Source organism: Mytilus trossulus, chromosome 13 (genome assembly GCF_036588685.1).
Source record: "Mytilus trossulus isolate FHL-02 chromosome 13, PNRI_Mtr1.1.1.hap1, whole genome shotgun sequence".
Lineage (NCBI taxonomy): Eukaryota > Metazoa > Mollusca > Bivalvia > Mytilida > Mytilidae > Mytilus > Mytilus trossulus.
Genome location: NC_086385.1, coordinates 31238638 through 31257652, shown reverse-complemented (window position 1 = coordinate 31257652; position 19015 = coordinate 31238638).

The following is a 19015-nucleotide window of genomic DNA, read 5'->3' as shown; positions in this document are numbered from 1 at the left end:
TTGTGTTCGGTTCTGGTAGAAGTTCGGTTTTAAAATCAGGTTCATAACAAATAAAACTTTATATGACTTGACTTAAAACATAGTATGGTTTAGGAAGGTGTCACTGTATATAATGTGTGTCTTATATATTTTTCTATATTTCTATATTGTAAACTATACGTACTCCTGCGACCCTTTGACCCTACGACGTCAGCACGAGGTACCTCGGCAAGGGTGCGCCTACGAAGCGCCTCATACTTGCCTGCATAACCTCATCCGCTACTGTAAAGTATATGAAATGAGATGTTAACATACATGTTTTTTTAAAATGGATAAAAAAAATCTCAATATTGCCAGTGCATGAGGGCAATAAATATAATAAGGAAATCATTACTTTTTTAATCAGAAAAAAACTTGAATACTTTTATATGCGTTCGCAAAATATTACTTCGATACATAGTTTTCAGGATAAATATGAGATTAAAAATCATAAATTAAATCAAATAAGAATTAGAAAATGAAGATATTTTATAGATTACACTTAAAGTTACAGCTCTGCATTTCCATAAATATGTGGTTCATTTCAATGAACGATTGATTCACCAGTGGCAAATATTTCGTGCATGTTCAGGACGAAAGCAAATTAACAATGAATAAGTCATGTAGTATATATGAATCGCGATGAAAGGCGGAAAATTTGGACTTCCACTGGAACAAGAGGGTGTTCTTGTAACCAACTTATTTTTGCGGATACTTTTTTTTTCGCGTTGAGATCTTTCAAGTTCACAACGCAACGGTTTAATTTGACAATTTTCAAACTACTTGATGTAGTCAAATAATGAAAGATCCTAATTTTACATATTCGCGTCGATTAATATAAGAGTAATGATTTTACTAACGAACGTCACGAGAATAAATTGCTCGCTATAATTAGTTGGTTTACTGTATTGGATAGATACAGCAATTCAGCCACGTAACAGGCTACCTTAGGATCCCTCGGAGTTGTAAAACGGTTTATACTATATACAAGAGTCATCGGATTTAAATTTTCAAGATCTTTCAATTATTTCCGCTTTATTGCCGGTCGGAAGATTGCTAAAATTATTATCAATTTAAGCACTTATTGGCTATTTCGTAGCATCCAGCCGTTTTAATAAGGAGTAACACAAGGGGTTTAAATTGAAGAGAACCACATACCCTCAGCATAAAATCCTTGCCGATATAAATTGGAATCGAAAACATCTGCTATGTGCGGATTCACAACCTGAGTGTTCACAGCCTAGTGGTATAGCTTCTAGACCACTTGGTCACCACGATGCGTGATTGTCGGGAGAAGACACAGATATGACATGTCTTAACCCCACCCCCCCCCCCCACCCCCCTTATGGTGTTCTTATGTCGAATGAAAATAGAAATTTAAAATAAAAAATGCAGAATTATTTCCCATTCAGGTTTTATTTGTAAAAAATAAAAAAAATATGTATAATTGTTTCAAATACTGAAAATATTTTATAGACTAAACTTTAAGTTCTGCATTTTCTATTTAAATCAGTATGTACTAGATATAAGAAGATGAGGTATGAGTGCCAATGAGACAACTCTATATCCAAGTCACTATTTGTAAAAGTAGCCCATTTTAATGAATTATTGATTAATATATTTTTACGTCCAGTAGCAATAGTTCATGTATGTTTTAAACGAAGACAAGTTTATACATGTTATAATGCTTTAGTCTAGTGGTATAGGTTGATCGGAATAATAAAAATGCGAAAAATTCGGACGGCCAGTGGAACAAGAGGATATATTTGGATAGATTCAAAAATCGAGCCTTGCAATAGGCCCCCAGCAGTTCTACAGTTTCATAACGTGCAAAGAGCGATGCACTATCTATACACGAGGCATCGGATTTTCAATTCCCCATATAAAGGGGATGCTGTTGTCGCTTTACTGCAGGTCGGAAGATCGATTAATTGATTGTAACCCTGAGGGTGTTCTCATATCGGGGAGCATATACATTTAAAATATAAAATATAGAATTACTTCCTATTCAGGATTTTTTTGTGAAATTAAAAACTTGCTGTGTCATGATTAACTGAATAATCCTTTATATGTTCACAGACCATTTTATAATATAGCATATACTATGTTTTAATGTATTATATACCTTTAAAAATTACTTAATTAAAAAAGAAGTTTAGGTCATGCATTATATATCGATATTTATGAAAGTTTTCCATTTGTATATGCTTGTACTTATAAACAAGCCAAATACGCTATTGATTCTATGATGAATTGATATTTAAGTTAAACGACTTAAACTTGATAAATAATATTTTAGAAATATAGAATTATTAGAAAATGGAAATGAGTAATGTTTCAAAGAGACAACATATGCCGCACTTATTTCCGAAACATACAAATGAATACTCGCATTATTACTATAATTGTTGCTTAATCCAAACAGTAACACACACTTCTTTCTTTATTTTTTGAAATGATACCATTACATAAGCTCTGTTATTCTTATCAGTGGTACATTTTGACCTATCATACGATTTCCGCAAGTATAAACATAATTTTATTTTTGCATGGGGCCTACTAATAATTTTTTTTGAATTTATTTATCTGTTTGAGGGGAAGGAATTATTATCTATCAAAACTATGTCCCGAACAATAAGGACATATTTGCGTTTGACGTTGAGCAAACAACAAGCAATCGATCTACCTAAACTAAATTGAAATTCACCTGAAACTTGATACCGATAAATGAAAAAATCAATTTCACAGCTGATTTTGTTTAATTTATAAAAAATCTTAAATAATAAATGGGAATTAAACGAATAGCTTACCAATATTCAACATGAACTTTCACGCCCATCTTTGTTTTTCCTTTTTATTTTTTCTTATACAAAGATCCTCTTGTGATATTTGTGGTTATACTCATAACAGGTATATAACAGGTAGAAATTTGAAAAAATGCTTTGTCATATACTGATTAAATATCGTTGATACAGATCTTAATATGTGACTTATATTTACATAGAAATTATCACAATTCGTCCTTGTCGCGGCTAGTATTTTTTTCTTTAATTGATCATTTTGATTGGTTTATATTTGATAGTTATATTTGCATTTTATTTTGATAGAAATTTCGCTTAAACTTTTTCTTGCAAGTTTTAAAGATGTATAATTGGTAATCTTTCTCGGAAATTAAGATTCAAAAGTAGCTTTCAAAGTAATTTAATATCTACAGTTACATTGTAAGCATCAAATTGACAATTCCTCTCTTCAATAGACGGATTATTTTCATATTACCGACTTTTGACATCGGATTGTATAATTTTTCGACAAGTTACCATCTCTGTTGTAGAACATCCTGGTACTCGGTCAAGTAAGAGCTTCCTAAAAAAAGTAAAATCAAATACATAATCGGTACATTTTTTTCATTTTTTGAGGGGGAAGGGTGGGCAGGAGAGAAGTGGTTTACTTTTTAAAAAAAAAATGTGCCGATTGAAAGCTTGATTTTATGTTTCATTGCTCTTACTTGAGAGAGTACCAGAATGTCCAACCGGCGAAGTCGCTTACCTGTTTAAAGATATCAACTCCGGAGTCAAAAGTCAGTATTACAAAAAATAGTATATAATTGTCAAAACTGGAAGTTATTGAAATTTTCCTAACTTCATTCCAAATTTATTATAGTTTATTTGATAACATAAAATTGAGAATTGAAAATGTGTAAAAACAACAACAACCCGACCAAAATAAAAAAAAAAACAACACCAAAAGATGGTTCCAAATGGGTCTCCCATAAAGCAAGAAAATTCCACATCCGAAGTCGGGCTTCAGCTGGCATCTAGACGATAATGTAAACTAGGTCAGATAAAATGAACATCACACTTAACTCCGAAACAAAGAAACGAAATTAAAAAAATAAAAAAAAACACATCGTTCACTTTTTTCATTTCAATTAGTTTTAAAATTATTTATTAGTTAATTATTAGAAAATTGCAAAAACGTTCCATACGATTCCATTATTTTAATTTCCACCTTTCATACCAAATATGCTTCGGCTCAGTGACGGATCCAGACATTTTCATAAGTAGGGGCCCACTGACTGCGCAGGAGGTGGCCCGCTCCGGTCATGCTTCAGAGATTCCCTGTATAATCAACCAATGTTTTCCCAAAAAAGGGGGCCCGCCTCTTCGGCTCACGATTTTTCACCCAAATAAAATTATAAAAAGAAAGATTTCAATTGTGAATTATTGATCAACTTCTGTTCATGTATAACAGGAATTTGATGTTCAGTAGTTGTCGTTTGTTGATGTAGTTCATAAGTGTTTCTCGTATTATATATAGATTTGACCGTTGGTAATCCCGTTTGAACAGTTTCACATTAGTCATTTTTGTGGCCCTTTATAGCTTGATGTTCGGTGTGAGCCAAGTCTCCGCATTTAGGACCATACTTTAACCTATAATACCTTTTTACCTATTTACACCACGGGGTTAATGCCACTGCTGGTGGACGTTTCGTCCCCGAGGGTATCAACAGCCTAGTAGTCAACACCTCGGTGTTGACATGAATATCAATTATATGGTCATTTTTTTTTATAAATTTCCTGTTGCAAAACTTTAAATTTTTTTTAAAAAACTATGGATTTTCTTATCCGAGGAATAGATTACCGTAGCCGGATTTGGCACAACTTTTTGGAATTGTTGGTCCTCTATGCACTTCAACTTTGTACTTATTTGGCTTTATAACTATTTTGATCTGAGCGTCACTGATGAGTCTTATGTAGACGAAACGCGCGTTTGGCGTATTAAATTATAATCCTGGTACCTTTGATAATTATCTGTATGTTATTAGTTCAACCTCAACAACCAGTGTTGTTGTTGTTCGGAGGCCATTGGAAAGGTCACGTGGTTTTTGTGAAGATCTTCTGCTTTTGAATGTTTAGGTTTGAGCATTCCTGATGAAAGTTCATCCAGAAAAAAATATCAAGTCTTATTATCGTCTATAAGTTTAATATCAAAATGATTAAATTAAAGGCTTCTTTGGACTGAAAACAACCTTAAATTTCATATCAGTCCTGGAAATGGCAAATTTACGACAATCACGTTGAAAAGCATTTCTACTAAATTGTAACGTATTTTAAAGTTGGGGTCATTTCTGTTTGAGATTAAAGCATTGAATTCAATATTATTTTGAATTTATATTACGAGATTTTATGATTTTATAAACTTTGGCAAAGACTCATTGAAGATATCAAATGTATTACTTTGTAAGCCAGGTGCGCATTATGCATGAAGTAAAATTATCAGTAGCGCTCTGATAAAAAGTTTTCTTTTAAGAGGATGGGTTTCTCTGCTTATGATTGCAGTTCCTTACAATAATTGTATCCCTCAAATGAGCTCGACACGACTTTAACTATCTATATCTATTAACTACTTCTTACAAATAAAACTACGTATCTCTCCTAAGTCAGGATCCTGTAATTCAGTGGTTGTCATTCTTTTATCTATGTATTTCATATTTGTTTTTCCAAACTCAAATGTTGTAACTTAGGCCGTTAGTTTTCTAGTATGACATGTTTCGCGGTTTTCATGTCGGCCCATTTATTGGTACCTATATACAGTATTCTTTTTTTTTTCTCTTATTGTTGAAGGCCATTCGGTAACCTATACATTACTTTCCGCTAAATAGATGAAAGAATAAAAAAAAAACATTGGTTTTTAAAAGTCAGCCTTTTGTCTTTATTTTTAACAACTGGTGCTATTTTTCTTTGTCTAGATTCAATGAGGAAACATTCAGTTTTTTTTTTAAATATTTGATCTAATTATAGAAGTCTCAACCTACTGACTCACAATTTTGATCTTTAATGAACTAAAATAGAATGTGTGACCGAAATATACATACCCATCCTTTATAATGCTCTTCTCTTGCTCAGTGTGCAAGTTTGAAAAGTTACTTCCGACCAGTACAAAAAACCTATCAATATATTTTTCTAGATTTTTAAATGTGTTATTATTTATTTAAAAGTCATTACACTTCATATTTAAATAGGCATTGGCTTACTCTCGGAATGGTTCAACTTGTCAGTAAAGCTAAATCTGAAAAAGTTTCAAGCAAAATTAGAAAACTCAATCAATTTGTAATTAATATACACATGGAAAACAAGTATTGCAACACCGATTTGAAATTCAAATTAAAAACCACTCTTTATTTTTTTGTGATTTAATTTGTTGAAATATAACTAGTTAAACATTATTTAAATCTCACCTGAGTTTAATCAATAAATATCGACTCGATAAGTTCTTATCTGCACATGCAGCTACTGTACCCGTAAACAATAAAACAGATGCTTTAAATAACAAAGTTTATTAAGTTATGCGATTGACACCTTGTAATGGGTCCTCCACAACTCTTAACTGCAGCAACATGGCAGATTATCAGCATGAGAGAAGCAGGTATGTCGCTGTGACAATTGCACGTATTGTTGGTCATCACCATTCCACTATAAGTCGTTTTGAGAATAAAAATCAGGCACCAAACGATGTTAAGGTAACACGATACCGAATGACGTTACACCACGAGTTATCCTGACGTTATCGAATAACCAGTCAATGCAGAAGGTTCTACAATCACAAAGTGATTAAATAATAAAAGTCCTTTTATTTTTGGTAACTACATGTATGTGACATTTTTAGCTGTAACTGTTCCTAGATGCAGAGTGCCGATAGATTTGTTGCAATACGAAACGGTTATTTGACATTGATTGCTTTATCGTTTTCCGGCAATTCTTCTGCTCATTGTTTACCTTTAAAAATGTATTACTATACTTTCTAAATATGTTATTTCTTTGATATTTAAGCATCTGCACGATTTATCTTTAGATCAATATGTTATTATGCTTAACAGACTTGAGTTTTATCACCTTATTTTTATTCTTTTTTTTTTTCTTTCAATAAATTCTTTTTCATAATGCACGCCGTATCCCCATAAAATTTTGTTTTGATAAGTAGAAATATAATTGATAGAAATTCAGGATGATGTGTGAAAAAACGGGAAATGGTTCAACTATTAGTTCGTTTTAAAATGGTCGTCAAAAACACCGCTCGGGCAAAATGGAAATTGGAAATTTATTTGAATGAGAATACGGATAGAATTAGGCGAAAAAGCACAATTCAAGCAGACGTTGAAACTCATTCAGAAAATAGTTTGTTAGTATGGAATGTAAAAAAGTGGTTTAACCAAAGTTGATAGTTAGGGCTGGCTCTAGTCAGACTAGTTCCCTTACAAATTTTTCTCTCTCGAAATTTACAAGAATACGACTGACTAATTATGATTCAAACGGCAGAAAGAGACTATATATAAAAAAGGCTATATCTTGAAATCATTTTAGATTTTATATTCGTATTATTTTACGCTTGCATGGGTATTCGGTGTAGTGAGTTTTTATATGTGTTTTTAAGTTGGAATTTTTTTTTAAGTTTAGAGACAAAACGACTGAAAGATGATTAACAAGGTTGCCTTTGGGGCCCTGAGAGGCATATTGCTCATTTAGGCGTCAGGAAAACACCAAGAATTTCCACAGTCTTATAAGGAGTTTTTAGAACAAGTTTACAACAATACATGCAAAAAAGAAGTTTTGGTTTTTCTCTGAGTGGATAAATATAAAATATATATGTACATTGTCGGAAAATATAAAATGTATTTGTACGAGCTTTAAAAACACGACGAAAAGCGAGACTCGTTGAGCCTTCAAACTGTTTCGTAATGAGTACAAATACATTTTATATTTCCGACAATGTACATAATTTTTATATTGTTTTTATCCTACAATTTACATCCGTCTCTTGAAACTTAATTTTTTTAAATTTATATCATTGCCTCTATTTTTTTTCAAAGAAATCGAGATAGTTTAAACGCGGATCGCGAAGAGGACCAATAATTAACAGTTACGCCAAAAAATCAAATATTTACGTTACTGCTTGCTCATTATGGAAGTGGGGTAACATGATACTTTATTTGTATAAGAACAAGTACAAATAAAATAAAAATGTATTTGTGTACATGATATTTGTACAATAGTTGGCTGATTGAAGGATAAATGGAGATATGGGATATACAAATTTATAAGATAGCAACATCTGTGCATTTAACGAGATCAAAACCATAGACATCATGACAAATGCTTATTTAACGAGTATCTTTTTATTTTTAATTTTTAGTTTTAGTTAACGTTGGTCCCCTAAATTGGAAAGTTTTGATAATTGTATTTAGTATAATTATCACAGTAACATTTCAGTTTCTTAGTACATATTTGTTTAAGTCTTTAAACTTTTGTACTTCTGTAGAAAATTCACACCATAATGAAATAAGGAGATATGGTAAAATTGCCAATTGATCAACATTCCACCAAAGACAAAATGACGGAAATGTTACCTTGCTTACATTTCTACTACATTTTAGATCTTTAAATTACCATTCCACTATATGAACTGCATATTCAAAAATATGTATTGTCACCAAATTCCTAATAGAGCACGTACAAAAATTTAAAATCATATACATTGTTTAACCCGAGTCTTTTTGTCCGTCAATTCCGCACTAGGTATTTATAGAGTTTATACGGCTCATTATTAAGGACTACAGTCTTTTTGCTTCAGCTTTTAAATTATGTACATGGTGTTACTACTTATATTAAAGGTGCACATATCGTCCGGATTTTCTTTTTTTTTTTGTTCATAACAGGTTGGTGGATTAGGTATTTTGATCAAATATACAGGCACGCAGAATTCAGACTCCGGCTTACATCTCCTACATGTGGAATTTCAAGCTAGAACTTTTATATTTCGCAGTTTGTTTTACTTATATAATGAATGCACATATGATCTCCAATTTTTTTTTACACGAATTACAGAATGTTGAACTTACATACAGTTTGCAAGGTTTGTCCGACTTATTAAGCACACATTTACACCACGCAGAGAACACTATAATACTATTTTCTGTATCAAGTCAAGAATACATGACAGTTGTTGATAATTTTTTTTATGTTTTTGAGCATATGATTTCGTCATTTCATAAAGGACTTTTTCGTTTTGAATTTTTCTTTGTTGTTTAATTCTTTATAATGTGTATTTTATCAGGATCATTATTTTCTTTACAATTTTCACATCTAACAGAATGTTTAAAAATGTTTGACTGGTGCCTCAAATGTTTTTTTTTATAAACAACTATTTTCAAAATTGTATTGCATCGTCCCGAACATGCATAAAATATTTGCCACTAAACGTTAAACAACCATCAAACCGATCAATTAAAAAACTGTTAACTTCGAAAGGATTTCACGAGAAATTTGTCATGTTATTTTCACTTGAACTTTACAAAAATATGAAGGTATTTTTAAAGATTTTAATTAAATTGAAGAAGAAAGATATTATTTGAAAAATTGTATTTTAAAAATTTACGTGGATTTAACGTGTACAAAATTCCGGAGATTTATGCAAGAACTATTATCATAAGATTCACGTGGAACCAACCAGTTCACGCAAGTTTCAAGTATATGCTCGTTTGATGTGAAAATCAGACGAGATCAATGTTAATTCATGCGAGTGAAATTCCATGTGCAGGACGAAATAAAATTATATCAGTAGAATTTTATATTGCATTACAGGAAATTTAACAAACCCGACAGGGGAAATGAAAATAAAATAAACACCATTCAGATCCCGACAAAACGAATGGTGCTTATTTTATTTTCATTTCCCCTGTCGGGTTTTTGTTTTCAATACCTCTGAGCAGGAATAACGTTATATTCTGTATTTAATAACGTGTGCGTTTCCGGTCAAATTATAGACGTATCGATCAACTTTGAAGCCGTTTATCTCAAAAACAAGGATGGTGACATATGAGTTTCTATACGTGTAAGAATTCAGTATGCAATCCTGGATATTATGTTAGTTTTTTGTTTTTCTCCGTATATTAGAACATAGCCATCCTTTGCAAAATCTAAAAAGGTAAGCCGAAATAAAGGCATTTCCCCTATATACCTAAATAAATTTGACACCAAAATTGACATTTTTCTATGAAAATTACAAAGAAAACAAAAATTGTGACCCCCATTTTTTATTACATATTCCGATGTAACTCGATTCAAAGAACACGTGTGCCAAACATTTTGGAAATCGGGAGATATGCCATTCGGTATCGTGTTACCTTTAAGACCTTCCGAGATCAAGAAGACCCCCTATAACATCTGCTAGGGAAAATCAAGCATAATGAAGGTTGATCAGAAGGAAACCCATTGCAAACAATACAATCCTAAAAAGTGAGTGGTTGCCATACAGTAGACTTTAAACAAGAAATGTTCGAGATCGACTCATCGGTACTGGTTATCGTGCGATAAAACCATTTTGGGGACCTTTGTTTACGCACAGAAATACAGTGGCCCGTATCCAATAAAGTGCAGAGCTCGTCAAAGTTGGAAATTATCATCTTGGAGGAACATCCATTGTTCCAATGGAATTCAGCTTATCTTACTTGACCCGATCGTAGCCCGGATTTGAACCATATCGAGCATATATGGGACACTATTGGGCGTAAAATGCGCCAAAGGACACCCCAGTTCAAACACGTCATGAAATAAACAATGCCCTTCATCAGGAATGGTTGCGGTTACCTCAGCAACAAATTTGTCGACTGGTGGCAGGAATCAGAAGACGTTAAGAGGCGGTTATCCGTTTGAATGGAGGCTGCATCAAGTACTAATTCTTTGGCGTATAACGGTCAACTATGATGTCAACAATCATCTTAAGATTAATTTTGAAATGTCTGACATTGTAAAGTTACAAAATGCATTTTGTTTGTACAAAAAAAACTTCATTTTGTTATCAAAATTGTGGTTAGATAAAACATTTTTGTCATACATTTTTTTATTCATTTTAATGCAAATGTTATCATTAACGATGTTTCAATATTATTTTACAAATATTTTATCATATTCTATCCAAAAAAAGAGGCTGATTTTTCAAGGTTTAAAAAATCAAGGTGTTGCAATATGTGTATATATAAAAAAACTTATTGTTTATCTTTCGGCTAATCACCAATTCTCACAGTCATTTTAGTGTTCATTAAGTTTTATAGATATTGATAGATCTACCATATTCGTTTAGAACTAACAGTTCTTTTGTTTCTTTGTTGTAAGATATACAGAACGGTCCATTAATGCCGTCGTCTGCTGTCAAGACAATGTCATGCTTCTGTTCATCATTAGATATTTTATGTATATTGTCTGGTGAACATCCTCTTAAATACACATCCCCACAGTCATCTACGGCTACATCACCAACTTCTTCCAGTCCAGGACTGATGTATATCTCACGTTCTGTTCCATCCGAAGAAACTAAGAATAATTTATTATTATCAAAGTCAGTACAATAGACATCACCATCCTGATTGGCACAAATATAATAAGGATCAAATGTTGTTTGTAATACTTTATGAACTTTACCATTAATATCCACAATGGTTATAGTGTGAGATTGATTTTTTACCCATATCTTGTCCTTTAAACTGGTGATTCTCGTACAGTTTCCTTCAACTTCAATTATCCTTCCAGGCTTCAATGATGTCAGGTCGATGATCTGGATACCTGCATCACCAACAGCTACTACAGCATGATTTTTGTCAAATAAGCTTATATCTAGTGGTGATTAATCCAATTCAATCACGTTGGAGTTCGATCCATCAACTGTACAAACAAAAAGTTGTTTGCCCCTGTTGTGACAGAGGAGTAACCTATCAGCAGGCATAAAGCATCCCCTATAGATACGTACTTCATTATCTAATTTCGTGGTCTGGAATGAATGTGACAGTGATAACTTTCTTTTGTCTTTCACTAGAAATTGACCTTGTTGATCAATATCTAGTACAGGTATTTGGACTTGAACATTTTCTACCGTTATTGTACCCAAGTCTGGGACTAGTTTCTTAATTTTCGACTCATATTCTGACGGATGATATTTAAGTATCGGAACAGTAGCTGTTTGGATTTCTCTGATTTCTAATTCTTTCTGGTACGTTTTTGCATCTAGAAATTTTACCACCTGGAATAAATGAACTTCTGATGTGTGTTGCTTCAGTGAATTTAGATCACTTTTCCATGTAGACAGCGAGTCTGAGCTGGATTGTATGATATTTCTGTTTCGGGACACACTCTCAGTACAATTTGTATACTTAGAATCAATATCTTTATGTATCTCTGCTTCTAACGTATCTAAATGAGCAATGACTTTCCGTTTGATTTCAGACACCCTTGTCTTTATTTTGGAACGACTTTCGTCCAAATCTACGAGTGTTTTCTCACTTTGACTTCGTCTGTTCTCTGTAACTTGACATAGGTTCGAAATCCTTCTCTCTAGATCAGAAATAGCGGTACCATCTTTCACGCCTCTAGCAGCTTTTTCAATTGAAATGACAGACTCGCAATTCTGATGTGATACCGGAACACATGACTTGCAGACTGCCTTGTCATGTTGACAGCAGTACAGTGCAATCTTTTGATCTGGATGATTGTCGCAGTTCTTTGACAATGTAAGAAGTGAAGAACTCAGTTGTTGTATCTCTTGCGTTGGTATTACCTTGTGAGGCGGGGACATCCTTTTGTGAACTCTGGAACACGCCTTACATACAAGTTCACTGCAGTCACTGCACCAAGATACAGCTGTGATGTCTTCATCACTGCGCTGACAACCAGCACAGAATTTATTGTCCGCCATTCTGTAAGAATAGAAAAACATAGCGTCTACAGATATTCACACAAAGAATGAAAAGTGTTGCGGCCTTCTTTGACCTCATGTGCTCTGTAAAGAGTTTTCGGTTAAATTTAGACATAGATAGTATTTTATCGTATTGCACTTTTCAAAAGAAATGATATAAAAAAAACATTTTTATCCTTTTAAAGCGAGAGTGATCACTCTGACCTGTCTCAACTCCTATATAACTCAGATAATAACTGAATAACTGCAGAAAAAAAGAAATGTTATATCTATCAGTTTGTCTTCAAGAAAAAACAAGAAATCAAGAATGAGGTCAAAAAATAAATGTTACACAATAACAGCACATCAAGTTCTCCACATTAAATAAGACAACTGGATGACAGTTTGTGACAAAATATATTTCACATTATAAAGAGTGTAAAGAATTTCCAGGAATAAATCTTTTGAAAAATTAAAACATCAGTTGAAATAAATAGACGAGTAAGAATGTCTTTAATAATTTTAGAAAATTGTAAAGAAGATAGTACGAAAATATGATACTGTTATCTTAATATCGTAAGGAAACATCAAATAGTGAAAATAATGAAATCTAATTAGAATTAAAAAAAATGGAACTGCGGAGGGGATTCTCTGCATAAGCATCTTTTATGGCAAGCCGTTTTGCTATTTATTCTTACTTCAAGATATCTCATAAACTTTCTTAGATATCTTATATAGTTTAAAAGATATCTTATATAGTTTATAAGATATATTATATAGTTTATAAGATATATCATATAGTTTATAAGATATCTTATATAGTTTATAAGATATCTTATATAGTTTATCAGATATCTCATATAATTTATCAGATATCTTATATAATTGTCTTTATAAGATATCTCATAAACTATATAAAATATCTTATAAACTATATGATATATCTTATAAACTATATAAGATATCTTATAAACTATATAAGATATCTTATAAATTATATAAGATATCTTATATAAAAATTGTTTATAAGATATCTCATTTACTTTATAAGATATCTTATAAACTTTAGAAGATATCTTAAAAAGTATATAAGATATCTTATTAATTTTAGGAGATATCTTATATAACATTAATGATATCTTATATACTATATTAAATATCTTATATATCATAGGAGATATCTTATATATGGTAGGAGAAATCTTATATTTTATAGGAGATATCTTATTTAGTTTATAAGGTATCTCACGAAGTTTATAAGATATCTCTTAAAGTTTATAAGATGTCTTATATAGTTTATAAGATATCTTATATAATTGTCTTTATAAGATATCTTATAAGCTATATCAGATATCTTATAAACTATATGAGATATCTTATAAACTATATAAGATATCTTATAAACTTTATAAGATATCTTATAAATTATATAAGATATCTTATATAAAAATTGTTTATAAGATATCTTATATAAAAATTGTTTATAAGATATCTCATATACTTTATAAGATATCTCATATACTTTATAAGATATCTTATAAACTTTAGAAGATATCTTATAAAGTATATAAGATATCATTTAAAATTTTTGAGATATCTTATATAACATTAAAGATATCTTACATAACATTAAAGATATCTCATATACCATTAAAAATATCTTATATAATCTATGAGATATCTTATAAAAATGAAATTATATAAGATATCTTATATATTAAAGGAGATATCTTATATATTATATAAGATATCTTATATATTATATAAGATATCTTATATATTAAAGGAGATATCTTGAAATTCGAATAAATAGTAAAACGGCTTGCCATAGTCTTTGGTCAAAAGAAATATCAAGAACATTGTCAAAACAACGATTCGTATTTATCAGAGATTAACACTGTCACCTTTAAAGTGAAGTAACTATTAGCAAATTCAAAGGGAAAATTGGTATATGAACACAGCTTTAGTGTTTGTGTGTTCATTATATGTCCCCATTTCTTTACATTATAATGCAGAAACGAGTGACGTCTTTCTTGAAAATGTCCGTATACAACAAATGAAAGGCAGAGGCACATGCAAATTCATAGATGGAAAATAAACAGACATCGCCGTGGCTAAAAAGAAAATAAACAGATAACGCCGTGGCTAAAAAATAAAAATAAAACACAGGCAATTAAGTATCTGGATTGAATATGAAAACACCTAAAAATGGCTTTACATGTAGTTTTCAAATAATCAAAACATACACACTTTTTATGTTTAATTTTCGAAATTGTTGTTTGACATCTACTATATTTAGCCTTCGTTACCAACGTAAACAAACAGTTTCTATTGTAATCGTTATCATAAGAGGTTTCACTATTCAATTTTGAATATAATTGTTAGATTAAACTTACCTATCAAGTTTGTTTAAAACATAGAACTGTGTCTTTTGTTTTTTTTCAACCGAAGCACATTTAAATTACTTTCGTTTTCAATGGAAATTCCCACTCAATTAAAGGGAGATGATTTAAATGTTCCAAAGGTGATTCGACTGAATCGGCTCATAAATTTAAATCGAATATTTGTTGATGTTGATAAAAGGAAAGACATATTTTAAGACTGCGTAGCTAATCAATTTGTTATTACAATAATATATGGGTCATAATAAATGTATTGTCGCTTATATAGTTGCCTTTATGGTTACACAGTATACCGTATCGCGTTTAGCAGGTTATTTTTGCGTGTTTATAGATGTGTATAGGGCGTACATCTACCCGAAACATGTGACCAGAAAAGAGAACTATGTTATTTATTTCAATAGGAATAAATTGATCGAAGGCTTTGTATATATTACCTCACGGATCTTTAATATTCAATGATTCTATGGGAATGGGGCGAGGATACATTAGCGGCGAATTAAGATCGATGTATAGAGCGTACATCTACCCAAAAGATATGGAAAAAAGAGGAACTAAGTAATAAATAAATCAATCAACGTATATCTTCGAAAACAAATAGTAGCTTATAAAAGGACATTAAATTCCTGGATAAATGTGCATTAATATTTGTGCTAGGAAACCAATTTTTATATGAAAATCATGTGAAAGTCTAAACAATAAAGTCGTTCAGTCATGTTCACTTCGCTTGAAGTTATTCCAGTACTGATTAGATACTAAAATATGTATGATGTTTTACCTGGCTTTGGGAACTCCTGCAAACAAAATGTTTTAAACTGTTCTGAAAATGTGTGTTTGACCTGTCCAGGAATTGAACATATAACCTCTTAACCTTCTTGCAGCACACAACAAGGAGACTATCCGGACAGATTGTACAATCAAACTACATTTACACACTCAAGTAACTGGTCCTAGAGGTGCAATTTTGTTAATGTGAATTCTTTATTTATTCACCATCACTACCGTCATTTCTAATGTTGGTCTAGTAAACAGTCATTTAAAATTATTAGTTTAAACATATTTAGTTATAGTGGGTTGGGAAACAAGTTATTACAAGTTGTATTAAACATTTCCACTTTGCAGGTGCGAGTGCTGCCTTGTAGGGGAATTAGCCAGCATTTTTTCGAAATATACAAGGGTGTATTTAACGTGCAAGAGATATGACTCTCTCTTAACACGAGTCAGCCGTTTATCGTCCACTTCCGACAGATTATCATAGTTTTTGCAAGACAATACTCGGAAATGTTGTCAAGGGAGACCCGAATTCAGTCTGAAATTTTATCCCCGGAGTGAGGATCGAACCAGGAATCTTTGCATAAGAAGTCCGATGCACTTTTTTTTCTATGGATAACATTTTATTTAAACATGTGCAATGAAAATTCACCAGACAGTACCTGAGATAAATTACATCTGATGTTACTATATGTAACAGACAGTTACAGTATGAAATTTATACAATATTTCTGCATGGTTATTTGATAACGGAATTGTCAGATATAAAATGTTCTTTTCTCTGATTTAAAGATAAAAATACTGAGAAATGTATTTTTTTAACAATGTTTCAAAACAGTCTACTGAATTGAGCTTAACTGGAGGATTCAATATACGAAATTTCTTCCTTTATATATTCTTAATCATAATGAAATTAGCTACCTATAAATAAAAATCGCTACTTCTTTTAAAAAAAACCATAAACATAGCTTGGTCAAAATCCAGCGTATTTACAAAAATATCATCAACATTACACATGAAATTACACTAAACAAGGCTCTGCTTTCATCAATCTGAGTTATCCATTCCTTCATAACAGTTTGACGACTTCAAAATCAAATACAATGTACTTTTGGGTAAAATTGAACTTTCAATGACGAATTAGCAAATTATCATGACTGTTTATGTTATAGTAATTTAATTTGTTTTCCTAATTAAATATATAATTACGCAACACGCAATACAATGTATGACATCTATATCTCACTCCTCTACATGTGGCCTTAATAATGTTTTCCTCGTATTATTTGAAAACAAACGTCAAGTACTTGAGCAAATGGCATTAAACATGATAGATTTTCACATAAAGTTAATAATACGAGGAAGAAATTGTTTTGATGAACTCTTAAATTTTTTATGAATTCATAATACATCAATGTATTATGTATACCTACTTAAATTACATTGAACATGTAAAGTGCCCACGCATACACTTTTAAATGTGTCGTGACGAACGTGACTGAAGATACTTATACAAATTCAAAAGTAGAATTGTTAAATGGACAACGCAGCTTTAGTATGTGCTTATTCATTATAGGTCCCCATTTCGTTACATATTAATGCAGAAACGAATAACGTCTTTCTAGAAAATATCAGTATACTACAAATGAAGGGAGAAAGATACCATACAGAGGATCATTCAATCTCATAGATAGAAAATAAACAACCAAGGCCGTGACTAGAAAAGAAAAACAATCCAGATACAATTCAGTATCTAAATTAGATATGAAAACACCTCAAAATGGCTTTGCATGTAGTTTTCAAATAATCATAACAAACACACGTTTTATGTGTTATTTTCGAAATTGTAGTATAATTATCCTTGGTTACCGACGTAAACAAACGATTTGTATTGTCATCTTTATCATCAGAAGTTTTACTTTTCTATTGTGAATTCAATATGATTGTTAGATTAAACTTACCTATCGAGTTTGTTTCAAACATAAACTGTGTCTTTGTTTTTTTTATCAATCAACCGAGGTAACTTAAAATTACTTTCGTTTTCAGTGGAAATTCCCATTCAATTAAAGGGAGATTATTTAAATGTTCTAAAGGTGATTCGACTGAATCGGCGCGTAAATCTAAATCGAATTCGTGTTTATAGTGATAAAAAAAAAAAAAAAATTTAAGACCGTGTAGCTAAACATTTTGTGATTTCACATTTACACATGTTTACAATAGTAAATGGGTCATAACAAAAGTATTGTCGCTAATATAGTTGCCTTTATGGTTACACAACATACCGTTTCGTTGTTGAATTTCGCGTGTTGAGAGCTGTGTATAGAGCGTGAATATATCCGAAACATATGACAAGAAAAGGGAACTATGTAATGTATTGCAATAGAATTAAATTGATCCAAGTCTTTGAGAAATTACCTTACAAATCTTTAATAAACAATGATTTCATGGGTATGGGCAGGGATACATTAGCGGCGGGTTAAGAGTGGGTTAAAGTGCGTACATCTAACCAAAAGATATATGAAAATAAAAAGGAACTCAGTTATCAAAAAATGAATCTACTAGTACTGCAACTGACATCGAAAAAGATGCTTAGTTAACGAGTTTAATGGTCCGGAATAACACAAGGATGCAAATTGTTTTAAATAATAAAATAATATCTACATTTTAATTTCCGTCTGGTCGTAAAAAGTTTCTATGGTCACATTTTTGTATTTTATCCCTTTAATGGGGGTACCCCTCAATTTAAGGTTTTGGGTAGTAACTTTAAAATCCAAAAATATATTTTTTGGTTAAATGTCCCGCTATTTTCGTAAATATTTGCTATGCACATATCATCGGAATGATGAAGACATACATGTAAATATAATACCATCTCCAAGTCAAACTTTCAAACTTAAAGTTGGCTGTTTTTTTAGATAGACATTTAACGCATTTTTCTTTGAAAACGAGAAAACATATGATCCAAAAACAGCATTTGTCATTTGAGAGGACAAAACATATTTTTGCGATACTGCATGCAAATTTTGTTGGGAAAATGCCAAACAATTTTGTAAAAACTCAAAAACAGAAAACATCATTTGTACCTTTTTTATATTACGGAATTTCCT